Genomic DNA, 20,124 nt, shown 5'->3' with positions numbered 1-20,124 from the left:
TCGGGCGATACATATATATGAGAATTATATCCAAATCTGAACCGATTTTAATGAACTCTTGCAGTTATATTAAGATCAGCAGCAAAACAATCCGTGCCAAATTCTGCGGTTGAAAATTGTAGCTACTACGACCATTTAAGTGCAAATCGGGCGATACATATATATGGGAGTTATATCTAAATCTGAACCGATTTTGATGAAATCGTGTAGATATATTAAGATAAGCAATAAAACAATCTGTGGCGAATTCTGCGCAGATCGGTTGAAATTTGTAGCTACTACGGCCAGTCAAGTGGAGATCGGGCGATACATATATATGAGAGCTCTATCTAAATCTGAACCGATTTTTACCGAAATCAATAGCGTTCGTCCCAAAAAGAGATATGTGCAAAATTTCGTGATGATTGGACAACAAATACGACCTGCACTTTGATCACAAGAATACATGGACTCACAGACATGTACAGACGGACATGGCTAAATCAAATCAGAAAGTGATTCAGAGTCGATCGGTATACTTATCAATGGGTCTAGCTCTTCTCCTTCTTAGCGTTGCAAATAAATGCACAAACTTATAATATCCTGTACCACAGTGGTGGTGTAGGGTATAAAAATTTTAAAAAATTTTATGTATGTATGTATGTACACAAAAAGATTTTACTTAACATATAGACCTACGGCCTTATTCACAAAACTTAGTGTAGATTTAAAGTAGGTTTATTTGATAGACTTCCTTTATAGAACTGTCAAATAAACCTATTTAAAATCTACATTAAGTTTTTTCAATGAGGCTGCTAAAATATTTTTAAAATTTTTTTGTTTTGCTAGATTTTTATAACATGTCCAAGAAAAAAAAACGAAACAAAAATTATTTGTTTCCAATGATTAATTTTACGCCAAACCTTTTTTTGAAAAAAAAAAAACCAAAAACAAACACTTGTTTCAATTTGATTTTTTTTTCTAATCTGATATAACGTAGACTGTGTTTATATATATGTGTACAAAAAATACACGAGATTTTTGTATTTACGTTATTTTGACATAAATTTTTATTTGACCAAATTTTGGCCAAATGCCAACAAATGACATAGTACAGAGAGGATATGTTCTTTGAGAATTCATGTGAACGCTGTGGTCACCAAAGTACGTAACTAGCTCCTACGCTGAAATGTGTTGTCAGTGACAGGGAAGCCTCTTTATGTAGGTTTTCCGTATGTTGACTTTAAAGGTATACTGGAAGATATTGATAAAATCCACCTATGGCATTAACATAAAAAAAGGTAAGGTTCAGACCAGGGTTGCAGAGTCTAGCAATTTTACTCGACTCGGAATCTGGGAAGATTGCTCGACTCAGACTTCTGAGTTGATTCCGAGCATCTTTTAAATTCTTTTAACAAAATATAAAAAAATCAAAACCAAAAAAAAATAATTTTAAAAATATGTTTTAATAAGAAAAAAAAAATAATTTTCCTAATATTTTATGATAATTATAACTGAAGAAGTGGATTTTAATTACTTTCTTTTTATTAAATAAATCATCAAATACAACAAGACTCTTTGCGCGGTATCTCTTTTTATGCACACAAGGAATAATGGACAAGAATTGTTATGCTATTGGAGATATATCATGTTATACTCCGATTCGGACCATAAGTGAGTTTAATGTTGAAGATCATAGTAGTAGTCATTGGGTAATATTTCAGTCCATTCGGATAAGAATTGCGCCGTGCAGAGGCTCAAGAAGCATAATCGGGAGATCGGTTTATATGGGAGCTGTATGAGGCTATATATCGATTAAAACCATATTGGACATGTATGTTAAAGATCATGGGATAAGCCGTTGTACAAAATTTCAGCAAAATCGGATAAGAATTGCGCCTTCTAGAGGCTCAAGAAATCAAGATCCAAGATCGGTTTATATGGTAGCTTTATCAGGTTATCGACCGATTTGACCCATACTTGGTACTGTTGTTGGATGTAGTAACAAAACACTTTGTGCCAAATTTCAACCAAATCGGCTGAGAATTGCGCCCTTCAGTGGCTTAAGAAGTCAAGATCCAAGATCGGTTAATATAGTAGCTATATCAGGTTATCGAACGATTTGAACAATACATAGCACAGTTGTTGAAAGTCCTAACAAATCAATTCATGCACAATTTCAGCCAAATCGGATAAGAATTGCACCCTCTAGTGGCTCAAGAACTCAAGATCCAAGATCGGTATATATGTTAGCTATATCAGGTTATGAACCGATTTGAACCATACTTGGCCAAATCGGATGAGAATTGCACCCTCTAGTGGCTCAAGAAGTCAAGATCCAAGATCAGTTTATATGACAGCTATATCAGGTTATGAACCGATTAGAACCATACTTAGCACGGTTGTTGAAAGTCATAACAAAACACTTCGTGCCAAATTTCAGCCAAATCGAAAATCAAAAAATAGAGATATTGAGCTGACACTTTGCACAGATTCTTTTTTTGTCCATAAGAAGGTTAAGTTCGGATATGGGCTATATCAGGCTATATCTTCATTTAGACCCCATATAGACCGATCCGCCGATTTAGGGTCTTAGGCCCATAAACGCCACATTTATTATCCGATTTTGCTGACATTTGGGACAGTGAGTTGTGATAGGTCCTTCGACATTTTTCTGCAATTTGGCCCAGATCGGTCCAGATTTGGATATAGCAGCCATATAGACCGATCTCTCGATTTAAGGTTTTGTGCCCATTATCCGATTTTGCTGAAATTTGGAACATTGAGTTGTGTTAGGTCCTTCCACATCTTTCTGCAATTTGGCCCAGCTCGGTCCAAGTTTTGATATAGCTGCCATATAGACTGATGTCTCGATTTGAGGTCTTGGGTCCATAAAAGGCGCATTTATTGTCCGATTTCGGTGAAATTTGGGACAGTGAGTTGTGTTAGGCTCTTCAACATTTTTCTGCAACTTGGCCCAAATCGGTCCAGATTTAGATATAACTGCCATATAGATCGATCGCTATTTAAAGTCTTGGCCCCATAAAAGGCGCATTTATAATCTGATTTCACTGAAATTTTATACAGTGACTTATGTAAGGCTTTTCGACATCCGTATCGTATATGGTTCAGATCGGTATAGCTACTTAAAAGACCAATATTAGTACTGATTAGTATTTGGTCCAAATCGGAACATATTTCAATATTGCTGCTATAAGGCATAGGTTATGCATTTTTGACCGGATTTTAACGAAAGGTTTACATATATGCCCGAGGTGGTTGGATCCAAAGTTCGGCCCGGCCGAACTTAAAGCCTTTTTACTTGTTTTTGTTGACTTTTTTGTATTACTTTGTCCGGAGTTGGAGTCCAGATAAATTTCGCTGGAAAATTTTGCTCTATTCCGCCTTCTTAGCCCTGGTTCAGACTCGGCATAAAAAAAGGAGGATATTGAGCTTAAACATATATAAGACTGCACTCTTAAATATAAGAGAAGTATCCCCTGTTCCTTAATGGAATATCCATGTGAAAATATATAGCAGAACTCCACATCCACCATTTCAGCTCTATCGAGAAAGAATTACACCCATTTTGATTTTCCCACTATTCTCTCAAGCTAGTTGCCACTGTACTCGCCTATATGTATATGAAAAGATCTTTTAAGTAAATGAAAACACTTTCCACAAAATGAGTTGAGAAAATAAATGTGTGCCATGATTTTTGCAGAATATTTATGTGTTTTTTTTTTACAGGAAATAGAAAAATTAAACCATAAAGAAATATTGGATCATAAAAAGCTAATTGGAGGGGAAAATTCTGATAAAGTCACAAGGCGTTTTTTTGCTTAAAATAACCATAAATGCGTCAGCTCATCATATTAATATGTTCAATGGTCCTTGGGTGAACATAAAGAAAAAATTTTTTGGACGTACATAGTATTAATAAAAATATAAATTTTCCAGCAGTGCTCCAGATTATTTCAAAAACCAAAAAAAAAAAAAAAATAAATCAAATAAAAATACTGAAAGTAATGCTTCACCCGATTCCTATACACATACTCGTATTTACAGCTACACTCTCTATGGATTACTTGATACTTATAAATAATTTGCCATGTCTGTCTTAATGATCTACTGTCCTATCATAAATCAAATCTGCTTATTTTCCATAACAACTATACACTATTATAGGGCTACTGTTTAAAAAAAATTAACACAAAATTTGAGCTACAAACAAACGTGTCAAATTGCAAGACGGACCGCAAAAACATCCAAGTAATGCTCGAGTGAGCCCACAATCAAACAACTTGCTTGAGTAGTAGACCGTAACGACAATAGTTTTTATGAGAGTTCGAATGCATTGTACATATATGAAGGGTTAATAAGGAAGAAATTTTATTGAACTTCGTTATACTACTACTCATCGTCATCATGCCCATTGGTTTTTAAGTATTATCTCATTTTTTGTACTAGTATTCTGTCAAAGGTGGGCCTTAGACGATGCATATCGAAGGGGGATTTCTTTCGTATTGATTAGAAAAGCATGAGCCGTGGAAAGCTTGAATTAGTTTGCTGTACTATAGTTACATAACCAATTTTTCATTCTTAAACAAGTAAGGACGGGTTAAAGTCATGCAAAGCCGACCTTTGGTTACTCAGGCTAAGCCGTCGTAATTGAAGTTTGCTTAAATTTGAAATGAATAATTTCGACTAAAATCCATACATATTGTAGGAGTAATAGAGAAAATCGCTGTGTAAAATTTTGAAAGGATCGGTTGATAAATGCGCTTGAAAATGCTTATTTGCCCATTAACAGTCCATTAAGGAACTGCAGCAAACATCTCACATATCATGAGTGTTGCCCGATTCAATATAAAGCTCAATAATAAAAGACCTCCGTTGAGGTAAAACTAGAGTGGAAGTGCTCTCATTGATTTGCGAGAAGTCTTCTTTAATGAATGATTTTTGGGAAGATTTGCAATTTAAAGATACTTATACGCCTTATCAGCATGTTACCTTCCTTTTATCTTTCATTGTTCATTTGGTTCCAGCCGTTTTTTTTGTTATTGAAAAGAATCTCTTTTATTGAAATATTAATGCAAAGTTTTGCAATTCGAAAAGTCATATATAAAAGTCTTCTCGGCGTTTTTTTCCAACCCGAAATAATAAAACTGGCTACCCATCAGCTCCTGCTGCCTTGATTTTTCTCAGCCGTGTATATCTTGAATGGAATGTTCTTGGGCAATTAGAATGTCGCATCCGATCTTTCGTTGTTCAACCAGTCTACGTCTTCTCGGCGTTTTGTTTCCGATCTTTAATAATGCAACTCACAACCCATCAGCTCCTGCTGCCTTGATTTTTCTCAGCCGTATGTATCTAATAGGAATATTCTTGGTCAAATTAACAATTTAAAAATTCAGCTGCCTTATCAGCATTACACCTCCGGTATTTTATATTGTTCAGCGGGTAAACCATCGGCTCCTGCTGCCTTGTTTTTCTAGAAACGGGTCTACTTTAAAGTTCTTGGGCAAATTTGAAAAGTTAGTTATACGCTCTATCACCATGTCACCTACGGTCTTTCGTTACTCAGCTGTTAAGCCATCGCCTCCTGCTGCCGTGTTATACTTTAGTTTTCCATATATGGAATGTTTTTGGGCAATGAGAATGTCGCATACGATCTTTCGTTGTTCAACTAGAAACCCATCGGCTGCTGCTACCTGGTTGTTAATCAGCCAGTTCATGGCGGCTCTGGTATTTCATTGTTCAGCTGGTAACCCATCGGCTCCTGTTACCTAGTTATTATTCAGTTGGATCATTTTTAATGGACTGTTTTTCAGCAGATTCGCTAAAGTCTGTTTTACGCCAAATCGCATGTCACCTTCGATCTTTCATTGTTAAGGTGGTAATCCATCGGGTTCAGCTGCCTTTAATACAAATCCGTTTAAGCAAAATTGCAATTAAAAAAGCTTTTATGCTCCTTATTGTTATACGCCAAATCGCATGTCGCCTTCGGTCTTTCATTGTTGAGGTGGTAATTCATCGGGTTCAGCTGCATTTAATGCTATTCAGTTTGGGCAAAATTGCAATTTTATGCTCCTTATCTGCATGATGCCACCGGTCTTTGATTATTTTGTTGGTAACCCATCGGCTCCTGTTGCATTTTTGTTCCGAACCGGTTCTCCTTAAACAGAATATTTTTCTTGCCAAATTTGATAAATTATTTATGCGCCTTTTTAGCATGCCACCTCTGATTATTTATTGTTCAGCTAGACAATCATCGGCTCCTGCTGCCTTGTTGATATCGAAAACAGTTTTCCAACAGAATATTATTGGGCAAATTTTAAAAGCGTCTCCGGATTTTAATAGTTTAGCTGGTAACCCATTGGCCTTGCTTCCTTATTATAATTTATCCGGGTCTCCTTAATTGGAGTATTTTGAGGAAATTTCCTATTGAAAAAGTAAGTTATATTCCTTATCAACGTCTTACTTTCAGTCGATAATAGTTCAGCTGGTAACCCATAGGCAGGGTCGCCTTTATTGGAATGCTCATAGCTGATTTTTTCAATTCGAAAAGTCAGTTATACATACATACATACGGTTATCAGCATGCTGTGCTCGGTTTTTTTATACCCAACACCGAAGAACATCGACATATCCATTTCTCTTATATATATATTCTTGATTGTCGTAAAAATCTGAGACGATCTAGCCATGTCCGTCCGTCTGTCCATCTGTTGAAAGGCAGCTCAAGTTCGAAGATCGGCTATATCGGACTATATCTTGATATAGCCTTCATATAGACAGATCGGTATAGCTGCCATATAGTCTGATCTCTCAATTTAAAATCTTGGCCCCATAAAAGGCGATATCCGATTTCGCTGAAATTTGTCACAGTGACTTATGTTAGACATTTCGACATTCTATGTGGTTCAGATCGGTTTACATTTGTATTAAACAGTGACTTGTATTTCTTAGACCATTTAATGTCCGTGCCGAATTTGGTCCATAACGGACCATATTTGGAAATAGCTGTTATCGGTGCATAAATAATGCATTTTTCACCGGATTATGACGAAAGATGGTTAACATATATACCCGAGGTGATGGGTATCCAAAGTTCGGCCCGGCCGAACTTATGCCTTTTTCCTTGTTATTGTTCAGTTGGTAGCCCATCGATTCCTGCTGCCTTGTTGTATTCTAGCGGGGTCTGCTTTAATAGAATGTTCTAAACTACACTTGAAAAGTCAGTTATATTTCCTATTACCATGCCGCCTTATCATTGTTCAGCTGGTAAACCATCGGTTCCTGCTGCCGTGGTGTTATTAAGCCGGGCCACCTTTAATGAAATGTCCTTAAAAAAATATGGAATTTGTAAAATCAGTTATACGCTTTATCAGCAAGTGTCCTTTGATATTTCATGGTTCACCGGGTAAACCATCGGCTTCTGGCGCTTTGTTATTATTCAGCCATGTGGTGCTCTAAGGACTATAAAAATATGGCACACGCAAGTTCACTGTTTTTAACGGTTGTTAAATACAGCTAGCCCAGTTGACTCCTCGTAGAGTTAAGTGTCTATAACTGGGTTGAGGAAGACGCCAAGATTGACCTGGGCTTTGTCAAGTTTAAGACACTCTGAAAAGTTACCGGATATCCCTCATATCTAACATCGATGACGAATAATCGATAAAAAATAAAAAGAGATTATCACTTATATTAAAAGAGATATTAGATCAGCCTATTTCCCATTTTGAAAAGTGATACAGGTTTGGCACATTTAAAAATTCTTAATAACTGCATACATTTATGTGGAAAACTTTGATTTGTTTTAGATTATTATTTTTTATATAATTCTCTCGTATTATTAGCAATACAACCTAATATACAAAAGCCCATAATCGATTGACTTGCCGCACCTTCTAACCATAAATATCGAGTAACTTGACTATTTGGAGGAAAATACAAAATACAGTTTCGCTTTCAACAGTTGTCATTGTCAAAGTCAAATGGTTTCTCATAAGCTAAGCAAGTTCCCCATAGATGGACAAAATTTAAAACTAGAATAAAAACTCAAAACAAATAGCATTTGAAAAGTGCTTTTACAGTAATTCATTTAAAAATCACTTCCGTTTGCACATTTCATTACTTTGAGTGGCCACAAAATTAATTGTTTACAAACACAAGTATTTTACCATATTTCTATTTGTTTATAGTAAATGGTTATAAATGGTTTCAAATGATTCATAGCAAAACAAATTTTTCATATTTGCAAATATGAAAGTTTAAATAGATTTTGCTTATCCACACACATCTACATTTCAAACTGTCGGCAATTGTTTAAACCAAAAAAATTATGCAAAACTTGCATAATATGAGCAGTTATTTAGACTTATTATTGTTAATGAAAATTTGCTTTCAAGGGATTTGAATGAATCATTCCATAATGATGATACTTTTCATATTAACTAATAAACAGTAATTTTGGATAATTGACATGAAAAATTTACTAATTTGTTAAGGCCAAAACAGAAATGCAACTCTGCAAAGAAATTCCACAAAAGCAACACGCATAAATTAAAGAATTTTCAACTTTGACAACTGAAATCGAGAGTCATTCTGTGTTGCCGTACGTCCAGTAGTGTTTAAAGGTTTGCAGAGTTGCATTTTCCAACAAAGCACAACGCGCTGCTTCTGGTTTGGCCTTTGTAGTACTCTACGAAGTACTTCCCCCCGGTCAGTTGTATGATTCATTAATGTGTGATTTGGTTTTATCGCCTCAAGTAATAATATGTTAATAATTGAACAGCAAAAAAAATGGTTCGAGTGCATATGTTTGCTGCAAATGATATCGGAGAGATAAGATTAGCATACCTGTATATATGAACAAAGGTATGATAAGAACGTGTATAATCATGATTACTTAGGGCACTTTGGGTGTATTTTGAAACCTTTACTCTGTATAGTTCTATATTTATAGGTATGGATAATCAAAACAAAGGAAAGTTAAAACGCTATTGTGGGAAATTGTGGGAAAATATGCATCTTTAATTAATCATTATGGAGGCCATATGGACTCATATAGACTCGTAACTCAATATTGAGATTACGGAAAGCGATGTCAATTAAGGAGGTCGATTTTCCCTCTGTTTCCATTCAATTTTTGTTTACGTTTTCTCTTATTTGTGTCAATTTAAATCGGTACATTTTGACATTTCCACTTTTTGTTTTCGGCAAGTGAGGTAAACATTTATTGGTGAATCCTGCATTCCCTCAATAAGGTTGCGGAAAGCAATTAGCCGACACATCATTTTTTTTTTTAAATTTTTGATAATTCTCGTCATTTATCGTATTATTTGGTCGAAGTAACAACATATGACATATGAAAAAGTTTCCAATGTTATCCCGTATAAGTATTACATTAGAGTTAACATTTTTTTTGCAGAATCGAAATCAGCATAAGATATCTTCACAAACATATCTAATCGGCAAGCAATACATAGTTTTGGCAAGTAATACAAAGTTTAGCTCTTGTTTTTTGACCAAAGTCTATCCCTTTAGTGACTAAAATTGTCCATAAAAAATGTTCAATGTCTTTATCCATTTCACAGTTACAGAAGGATTTTGAAAATTTCGCAATTTTGAACCACACTAGGCTTGTTTGTATGGCGAAACAATTAAAGGTGGCCTCATTTGTACAACAACTACAAATCATATGGTGCAATCCGCCATGTTGTCATCAAGCTGATCGACGTTTTGCCAACACACACAAAGAAATTTGTGTGAGTGTGTGTATACGTGTACGTACATGAGCAGAGAATGTGCGAGAAAGAAGATAACAACAATGAGAATACAAACAAAAGTCTGTCATCTTAATACCGACAAACTTGGCCGGTTGTTAGCAGCTGTTCGCGTGAGACCACCTTTTTAAATTCGCCTAGGCTTGTTTGTAAATTCTGGTTAGCAGAAATTTAATAATAAAATTATCTGTAAATGACTATGACTAAAACTAGAAAAAAATAAACTACATGAGTAAACTTTGAATGAGTAAATTTATTATCATATTTTCTTATAACTCTTCTATATCCATATTGAGTCGATCTAGAATATATTTGGTTCAGGTACCGAGAAGCCATAAACAAGTTATAGCTACATATTTCTTAGAAATCGGTTAACAAATTAAGCCTTTTTTTGCGTAAGACCCTAATTTTCCAGATCGGACTAAACGGCAGCTATTGTATATCCAAATAATGTCTTCTGTGAACCATACTCGGTTTAAATATTGAGTGGCCTAGTTCAATATATTGTTCGAAATTTCAGCGAAGTCGGATAATAAATGCTTTTATTTGCTTAAGTCCCTAAATCCGCAGATCGGTTTATATGGCAGCTACATCCAAATATGATCCAGTCTGGACCATACTCCGTTTGTATATCGGGTGTCTTACTGCAACTCGATGTTCCAAATTTGAGCAAAATCGAGTAATAAAAGTGACTTTTATGGGCTTAAGACCCTTAATCGGAAAATAGGACTATATGACAGCTATATCCAAATATGATCCGATTTGGCCCGTTAAAGAACCTGCGTATTAAAGAAATATGGATCTGTGCAAAATTTCTACTCAATATCTCAATTTTTGAAAGCTGTATCGGGAACAACACAGACGAACGGACAGACTCACTGATATCGTTAAATCGTCTTAGAATTATACTGTGATCAAGAATATATGTGTGTAAATTAGGCCGGGTCAATTTTTTTTAAATGTATTGCAATCATAAATCGTATATACAATTCTAAGAAATTTCTCCGAAGAAACCATGTATCTAAAATAAAATCTTAATCCACGCCTCTCGTCTTCAAAATTTGTTTCCTGTTCTACAGGTCGCGTTTGTTGTTCGATTATTGTAAAATTTTGCATAAAACACTTTTTTGGTCCAAGGAGGAACGATATTGTATTTGAACAAAGTCGGTTCAGATCTGGATATAGCTCCCATATATATCTTTCGTCCGATATGGCCTTTTAAGGCTGTGGTAGCCATAATTTTAGACCGAATTTTTTTTTTTAAATTTTGCACAAGACCTTCTATTTAATGTCCCAACATGTGAGCATAATTTTATCAAAATCGGTGCATTTTTAGATATAGCTTCCAAATTTATGGCTACTAGAGCCTAAAAATTTCATATCGGATGAAAGATATATATGGGAGCTATATCTAAAACTGATCCGATTTTCATAAAATTATACACACATGTTGAAACAGTAAATAGAACGTCTTGTGCAAAACTTTGAAAGGATCGGGCCAAAATTATGGCTACTAGAGCATCAAAAGGCCAAAATCAATAGCCTTCGTCTTCGATTTGTGCAAAATTTTACGATAATCGAGCAACAAATGCGACCTGTACTTTGATCACAAGAATATTAAACATCGAATTTCGAAACAACAAGAAACCAATGTTGAAGTCGAGAGGCGCGTATTACGATTTTATTTTTATACCCTCCACTATAGGATGGGGGTGTTCAAACTTCGTCATTCTGTTTGTAACACCTCGAAATATGCGCCTGAGACCCCATAACGTATTTATATTCTTGATCGTCATGTATTTTTAAGTCGATCCGGTCATGTCCGTCCGTCTGTCGAAATTCTCATCCGATTTGGCTGACATTTTATACAACGGGTTCTCCTATGACTTTCAACATACGTGTCTAACATGGTCTGAATCGATCAATAGCTTGATACAGCTCCCATATAAATCTATCTCCCGATTTTTCTTCTTGAGCCCCTACAAGGCGCAATTATTTTCCGAATGAACTGAAATATTACACAATGACTTCTACAACATTCAGCATTCATTTATGGTCCAAATCGGACTAAACCTTTTTTTTTCATCCATACAAATCAACCCGCCCTAATGTACATATATACTTCGCAGGCTCGGAAATTGACAATTCGAAGTGTTGCAAACGGTATGACTAAATGAATATACGCCCTATTCTATGGTGATGGGTATCAACAATTTAAACAAATTCCAGTATAATTAAATTGACAACCGAAAACCAGAAAGAATGTTCAAATGTCTTAATAAATATCATCTTTTCATTTATTACAAAGTTATAAAGTTAAATAAAACTTATAAGCACCCACAGCGGTTACCATTTTTGGACAACAATGTGTTATTAATGATTCAAAATTCTTTTCAAAATCATCATAAAATTCAAACACCTCGACAAAGAAAAATTTCAACCGCAAAATTCGCAGTCCAAACAAAAGTTAACACCAAGAAAATAAGCAAAGCCAAACAAGGTTGATGTTATATGACAACTATTTTTTATGGCGGCTTTAGAAGGGTATGAAATGTATTCAAATGAAAAAAAAAATATATATCGAATACTCTTTGTGGCGGCATGTATAGGAATTCTTTTAAGAAACCAACAACAAAAACTAAGCAACATAAAATTAAGAAACCTCAAAAATACATAAGAATTTGAAAAATTTGAATAGTTTCAGTTCAGTTTCAGCTTAATTGACAAACGAACACACATATGTATACATATATACATACATCTACAAACATAAGTAAAGGGGAAACGCACATTTAAATAGCCAAACCTTAATCGTTCGAATCGCATGCGAGCAATATGTACAATGACACACACAACTAATCTAAGGTTCATCTAAGTCCCCCACATATAATGACGAGAGTGATATCCAGTCATAACATTTACTCACCAACACTCACAGAGCCGAAGCTCAGCTCAGCTCAGCTCCGCTCAGTTCAAACAACTAAAGTGATATCAACTTAAACAAACAAATACTACAATATTTGTAAATTATGCAAATTCTTTAGAAAACAATTTATGAACTTTGTTGCTTTGTGTTTGCTGTTTTTGGCTCCAATGTTCAAACAATGATTATAAATTCTTAACTTTTACCTGAATTTTTTCTGCTTATTATACTTTTTTACCTAATTCCAAAAATTTGGGCAAATTAAAAGTGAAACGACAACGATTTGATCGTTTTAAATATGAAACTCATATATGGAGACTATTATGACTAATGATATTGCAGAGACAAAAATAACACGTAAAAAAGTGAAACTACATTTAATTAAAAAAAAGAATAAATAAAACTACTAAAAAGGCATTAAATCCGGCGATGCCGGTTTTACATATATACCTCGGGTATATATGTAAAACCCCTTTCATCTCAATCCGGTGAAAATTGGATAACTTATGCAACCAAATTCGGCACGGACATTGAGTGGTCTAATAAATATAAGTCACTTTTGAAAAATATTGGTCTTTTTGCCAGCTATATCCAAATACAAACCGATCTGAACCATATTAAGGTCGGATATCGGGACGCTCAGAAAAACTCACTGTTTCAAATTTCAGCGAAATCGGGTAAAAAATAAAGCTTTTATGGGCTTCAGCCCCCTTATCGGCAGATCGGTCTATATGACAGCTATATCTAAATATAGTCCGATCAGAACCATATTACGGTCGGATATTGGGAGGCCTCTACCTACTCACTGTTTCAAATTTCAGCGAAATCGGATAAAAAATAAAGCTTTTATGGACTTCAGATCCTATATCGGGAGATCGGTCTATATGGCAGCTATATCTAATTATAGTCTGAACGATCTGAACTATATTTCGGTCCGATGTTGGGAGGCCTTAAGCTACTCACTGTTTCAAATTTCAGCGAAATCGGATAAAAAATAAAGCTTTTATGGGCTTTTATGGGCGATCGGGAAATCGGTCTATATGGCAGCTTTATCAAATTTCAGCGAAATCGGATAAAAAATAAAGCTTTTATGGGCTTTTATGGGCGATCGGGAGATCAGTCTATATGGCAGCTATATCTAAATATAGTCCGATCTGAACCATATTTAAGTCAGATGTCGGTAGGCTTAAAATAAGCCATTGTTTCAAAATTTCAGCGACATCGGGTAATAAATAAAGCTTATATGGGCATTAGACCCTTCATCGGGAAATCGGTCTATATGGCAGTTATATCTAAATACAGTACGATCTGAACCATATTCAGGTCAGATGTAGGTAGGCTTAAAATAAGCCATTGTTTTAAAAAAATAAGCCATCGGATAAAAAATAATGCATTTTTGGGCATTTGACCCTTTATCGGCAGATCGGTCTATATAGCAGCTATATCCAAATATGGTCCGATATGGCCCCTTCAAGAACTTAACCTAGACGTATTTGTGCCAAATTTCAGCACAATATCTCATTTTTTGAAGACTTTAGAGTGATTACAACAGACGGACGAACAGACTCACGGACATCGTTAAATTGTCTTAGAATATTACGACAATCCGAAATATATAAACTTTGTAGGGTCGGAAATTGATATTTCGATGTGTTGCAAACGGTATGACTAAATGAATATACCCCCTATCCCACGGTGGTCGGTAGAAAAATTTAAATAACTTGGATTGAAGATCGTGAAGTGAATAAACCATTAAAAAGAGGTTTATAAGTCTATTATAAAATAAAAACACGTCATGTAAAATTTCGACCAAATCGGATAAAAACTACGCCCTCTAGAAGCTCAAAAAGTAAAGATCCAGTTATAACAAAACTCGTCACGCAAAATTTCAACCAATTCGGATAGGAATTGCACCCTCTAGAGGCTCAAGAAGTCTAATCGGGAGATCGGTTTATATGGCGGCTATATTAGGTTATGGACTAATGTAGAGCATACTTAGGACAGTTATTGAGAGTCATACCAGAACACTTCATGCATCGGATAAGAATTGCGCCCTCTAGAAGCTCTAGAAGTCAAGACCAAAGGTCGGTTTATATGGCAGCTATATCCGATTATCAACCGATTTAGACCATACTTAGCACAGTTGTCGGAAGTGTAAAATTTCCAATCGTATAAGAATTGCGCCCTCTAGAACCTCAAGAAGTCAAGACCCAAAATCGGTTTATATGGTGGCTATATCAGGTTATGGACTGATTTATACTCAGCGCAGTTGTTAAGAGTCATACCAGAACACTTCATGAAAAATTTCAGCCAAATCGGATAAGAATTGTGCCCTCTAGAAGGTCTAGAAGTCAAGACAAAAAATCGCTTTATATGACAGCTACATCAAAACATGTACCGATTTGGCTCATTTACAATCCCCAACCGACCTACACTAATAAGAAGTATTTGTGCAAAATTTCAAGCGCCTAGCTTTACTACTTCGAAAGTTAGGATGCTTTCGACAGACAGACGGCCGGACGAACAGACGGACGGACTTGGCTAGATCGACTAAAAATGTCATGACGGACAAGAATATATATACTTTATGGGGTCTCAGATGCATATTTCGAGGTGTTACAAACGGAATAACGAAAAATGTGATAATTACCTTATTATTCTCACCATCATAGGAGGGAGGGAGATATCGATCTGAGAACCATTAAAGTATCGATGTATATACCAACATATGTATGTATATTCTTCATCGTTTTGAGGTTCGTCCCCCTCGTCCCTCTGTTCCAAATTATTAAATCATCAAATTCGAACGAACAAGGAGGTCCATTAACATACAATCCTCTCTTAAAGCATTTCCTCTTCGCTTATCCCTGGAATCCATACGCCGAATTTATTTCCCACCATTATGGTGGTTCCTCAAGGTCCCGGGCGAACTTTGTTAGTAACAAACTTCGTCTTAATTGGCTTAACAAGTTGTTCTAAATTTGATTATCACAGAAAGTTTTGTTGATATTGGATTTCCTCTAATTTATAGCAAAAACGTTTCTACAAGTAGGTAGGTAGGTATAAGCTTCATGCAGGTACATATGTATATTCCAAAAGAGCTGTTAATTTCTTTTATAGTTTGTTTTATTAATTGACATACATACGCATACTTGACGTCAATAAAATAATTCTCTAAAATGTGCCATTGACGATTGGGATAATCAACATTATGCAAATCCAACCAGCTACAGAAGTTATGCATTACCATTTTTGTTTGTTTTCTTCTCAAAAAAATGCAGCTGCCTGCCAGCATTTGAAGGAAAGCCACAATTTTAAACTTTATTTTTTGCTTTCCACAGAATAATCACACAATTGTGGGTTGAGCAAATAAAAAATCTAAATTCGCCCAAGAATATTTTCAACGGATGTGGTTCTTTGGCGTCTTGCTTGCTCTGTGTCGATTTATTATTTTTAAATGCATGCGACAAAATAGTGTGTGTACCTGCCAGACTGCACCATATGTTGCCTCTAAGCATTTTTGTGTCTGTTACTACAGAGAATTTGTTAATTTTTTTTTTTTTGTCATCTTAATAAAATCTTAAAAAAGCACAAAACGCAGTGGTAATAATAGAAGATGCAAACAAAAAGAGCGATACAATAAAGCTAAACAAGTTTCTTTCTCAGGTGGTTGTGTTGAGGTGTCTGCGTTTGTTGTTTTGTAGACAGAGAGATAAAACTCGCAAATCCAACAACAAACGGCTGATATGAACACACCGTTGAATTATTTTGCAGTGCAACAGGTGTGACGTAAACTTTAACACCATTCATGCCAACAACAATACACATTCACAAGTAAACAACAGTGTATACGAAAGATAGACAAACTGATATAAAAGTACATTTGAGGGAAATTAGATAGCACATTGTTAAAAATAAATGCGGATGAAAACAGAAAAGTTTGTAGATGCTTAAATTCAAAATAGAAATGTTGCAACTCGTAACAGGACATCACATTTGAAAATAACCTGTTGACATGACTTTCTGGGATAGAATCGAAAAAAACTAGTAAAAATCCGAAAATATGGGAAAAATAAAATGTTCTGAAAACGAAAATTCAGATTGAAAAATTTTTAAGATAAAAACCAATAGAGATGTCTTGATAATGTAATGAAAAAGTAAAGTATATTTCGATGGTTTAGCTCTTTTATACCTTTTATATGAGACCTATATTGCCATGGTAGGCAAACAAGTCATGTTTTGAAGAGTTTTGGGGTGGGAGCATTTTACTTCGAATGTGGATATCAAATTCGTGCTCTACTTCCGAACACCCAGCCAGATACTCAAAGAAAATATATAAGGGACGTGTTCTGCTTTTTGAGCCACATATTGCCTTTTATTTGAGCGCTATATAGCCATGGTAAGTAAATAAGTCCTATTGGGGGGTATTATAGGAGTGGGGCACTAGGAACCAAGGTTGAATATCTTTGATTTGAGCCCCATATTGCCATACTCGGTAAATATGTTCGGGGGGTTTTGGAGGTGGGGTGACCCCCAAACACATAACCTCGAAATTGAATACCAGATTCGTTTTTTATTTTCAAATGCCTTTCATTGGAGTCCCATATTGGTATGACAGGTCTATATATTTCTTTTGTGGGTTTGGGGCGGTCCCTCCAGGTATCTCACCCCAAATTTTTATCTAAAATATTTGTTTTTAGGCTACTATAATAGTGTAAACAAAATTTCGCTTGAATTGCACCAGCCATCTCCAAGATCTGACGTTTTTGAAAATTAGTGTAAGGGGGATAATCCTCTCCCCTTCAAATATCGAAAAATTAAGTACCGTATTCGCACCACGTCGCTCGCTTCAACAATAAAAATGTGGTTCCCATCACATTACTACAAATGTGGATGTCAGATTTTAACTCCTCTCCCCAAACCTTCTTATTGGATTACCCATATTGTCAATTTGTCTGTCTGTCTATATGAGATGGGGCGGTCCCCCGAAATTTTATTACATGGCATAGTACCTCACAGATGTCGCCAGCATAGGAGGGGATAAACTTGTATTTGAACCCCGGCTTTCGGCATCATAGGCGGACATGCAAAACTCTGCTCCACGGTGGCCTCTTCGCAATAGTTACCCAAAAATTTCGTGTCAGATTCGTACTCTATACCCAGGGCACCATCGTGTCCGGGAAACCAAGTCAAGATCTAATTTTTATACCCTCCACCATAGGATTGGGGTATACTTCTGTTTGTAACACCTCGAAATATGCGTCTGAGATCCCATAAAGTGTATATTGGATTGCCCAAATGACAAATTGACAAATTTTTTCACAGCTTGTGACTCTGTAATTGCATTCTTTCTTCTGTCAGTTATCAGCTGTTACTTTTAGCTTGCTTTAGAAAAAAAAAGTGTAAAAAAAGTATATTTGATTAAAGTTCATTCTAAGTTTTATTAAAAATGAATTTACTTTCTTTTAAAAAAATCTGCAATTACTTTTTGGGCAACCCAAAATATTCTTGACCGTACGTCCGCTTGTCTGTCGAAAGCACGCTAGCAATCGAAGGAGTAAAGCTAGCCGCTTGAAATTTTGCACAAATGCTTTTTATTAGTGTAGGTCGGTTGGTATTGTAAATAGGCCAAATCGGTCCATGTTTTGATATAGCTGCCATATAAACAAATCTTGGGTCTTGACTTCCTTGAGCATTTTGAGGGCGCAATTCTAGTCCGATTTAAATGATGTCTTGCACGTAGTGTTTTGGTCCAACAACTGCGCTAAGTATGATTCAAATAGGTTCATAATCTGGTATAGCTGTCATATAAACCGATCTTGGATCTTGACTTCTTGAGCCAATAGAGCGCGCAATTCTCATCCAATTAGGCTGAAATCTTCCATGAGGTGTTTTATTATGACTTCCAATAACTGTGCTAAGTATGGCGTAAATCGGTATGGAACCTGATATAGCTGCCATATAAACCGATCTGGGATCTTGACTTCTTGAGCCTCTAGAGGGCGCAATTCTTATCCGATTTGGCCGAAATTTTGTACAACGGCTTCTCTCATGACCTTGTGTGTCTAATATGGTCTGAATCGATCATTAGCTTGATACAGCTCCCATATAAACCTATCTCCCGATTTTGCTTCTTGAGCCCCTACAAGGCGCAATTCTTATCCGAATGAACTGAAATATTACACAATGACTTCTACAATGTTCAGTATTTATTTATGGTCCAAATCGGACTATAACTTGATATAGCTCCAATAGCATAACAGTTCTTATTCAATATTCTTTGTTTGCCTAAAAAGAGATACCACGTATAGAACTCGACAAATGCGATCCATGGTGGAAGGTATATAAGATTCGGCCCGGCCGAACTTAGCACGCTCTTACTTGTTATAGCTGACTTCGAACAGCGTGAGGCAAGGTGACACCTTTTTGAGGAGAAGTTTTTACGTGGGTGCTATGTCTCGAAAAAATGGCATAGTACCTCACAAATGCCGCCAGCACTAGGGAAGGATTGCCACCGCTGAAAACGTTTCTGCTGTTCGCAAAAAAACTCCAACCCTGGCTTTCACCATCATAGGCGGACATGCTAACCTCCACGCCACGTTGACATTCATGTAAGATTATACCATTTTATATAAACTACAGTTTTGCTATTTAATTACCCTCTACTGTACCCACGAAAGAAGTCAGAAATTCTAGAGATTTTATTTTTGTATCTGAAACAAAAAGTGCTAAACAATTGTTTACTCACATAAATTTTAGTATATAACGCAAAAACTGGTTTCTTAGCGTGTTAACAATAAGCGAACAGAAATTAGGTTTCAATACACATGTGTTGCGGCTTGGTACATGGACAGACAGGTTGACAGAGGGACAGACGTTCCGAGGTATTTTTTCTATGCTCCCGCATTGTTTATGTCAGCAGATGAGCTCAGCGATTTTTAATGTGTGTTTTTGTTTATTTTCATTTTCATTCAATGCAAAATAATAACAAAACAAGATTTTTAACAAAATGCTTAATAGAAAAAATCAAAAAAAAATAAGCGTTAAGAATTTAAAATTTAGAAAAAATGCATCCAAGCGAACAGAGATTGATTGTACCGGTTTTCAGATTGGCTAAGTACAGATGTTTTCATTTATGAATGAGATTTGAAAAAAAAAATTGTACATTTGATTTGTCATAAATGTCAAGTTGAAGACGTAGTTATTTATTTTTATAACAGTTTGGTCATTGTCATTTTGGTTATAAAATTTATATTCATATGTATGCGCTATTACTGTGCCACCAATACATTCGGTGTTGGTTCAAACACCTACATCACATTTTTCGAAAACACCTTGTTTATGGTACTTTGAATCATGCGAATACCATCACCGCCTACAGTTGTCGTGAGGCAACTTATTGTTTGCAATTTACAATTATTCAAATATGGT

The 20,124-nt window shown here is 35.6% G+C and overlaps 1 protein-coding gene across 2 annotated transcripts in view; it reads left to right on the top strand.

The window, feature by feature from the left end:
- The window catches only part of LOC106085486 (CKLF-like MARVEL transmembrane domain-containing protein 4), a 73,140-nt gene that overhangs the window by 30,387 nt on the left and 22,629 nt on the right, over nucleotides 1-20,124 (top strand). The window lies entirely within an intron of this gene.

The sequence above is a fragment of the Stomoxys calcitrans genome, chromosome 4 (genome assembly GCF_963082655.1).
Source record: "Stomoxys calcitrans chromosome 4, idStoCalc2.1, whole genome shotgun sequence".
In the NCBI taxonomy this organism is placed as follows: Eukaryota; Metazoa; Arthropoda; class Insecta; order Diptera; family Muscidae; genus Stomoxys; species Stomoxys calcitrans.
Note: the sequence above shows the minus strand (reverse complement) of the source record. Positions and strands in the feature narration are given on the sequence as shown.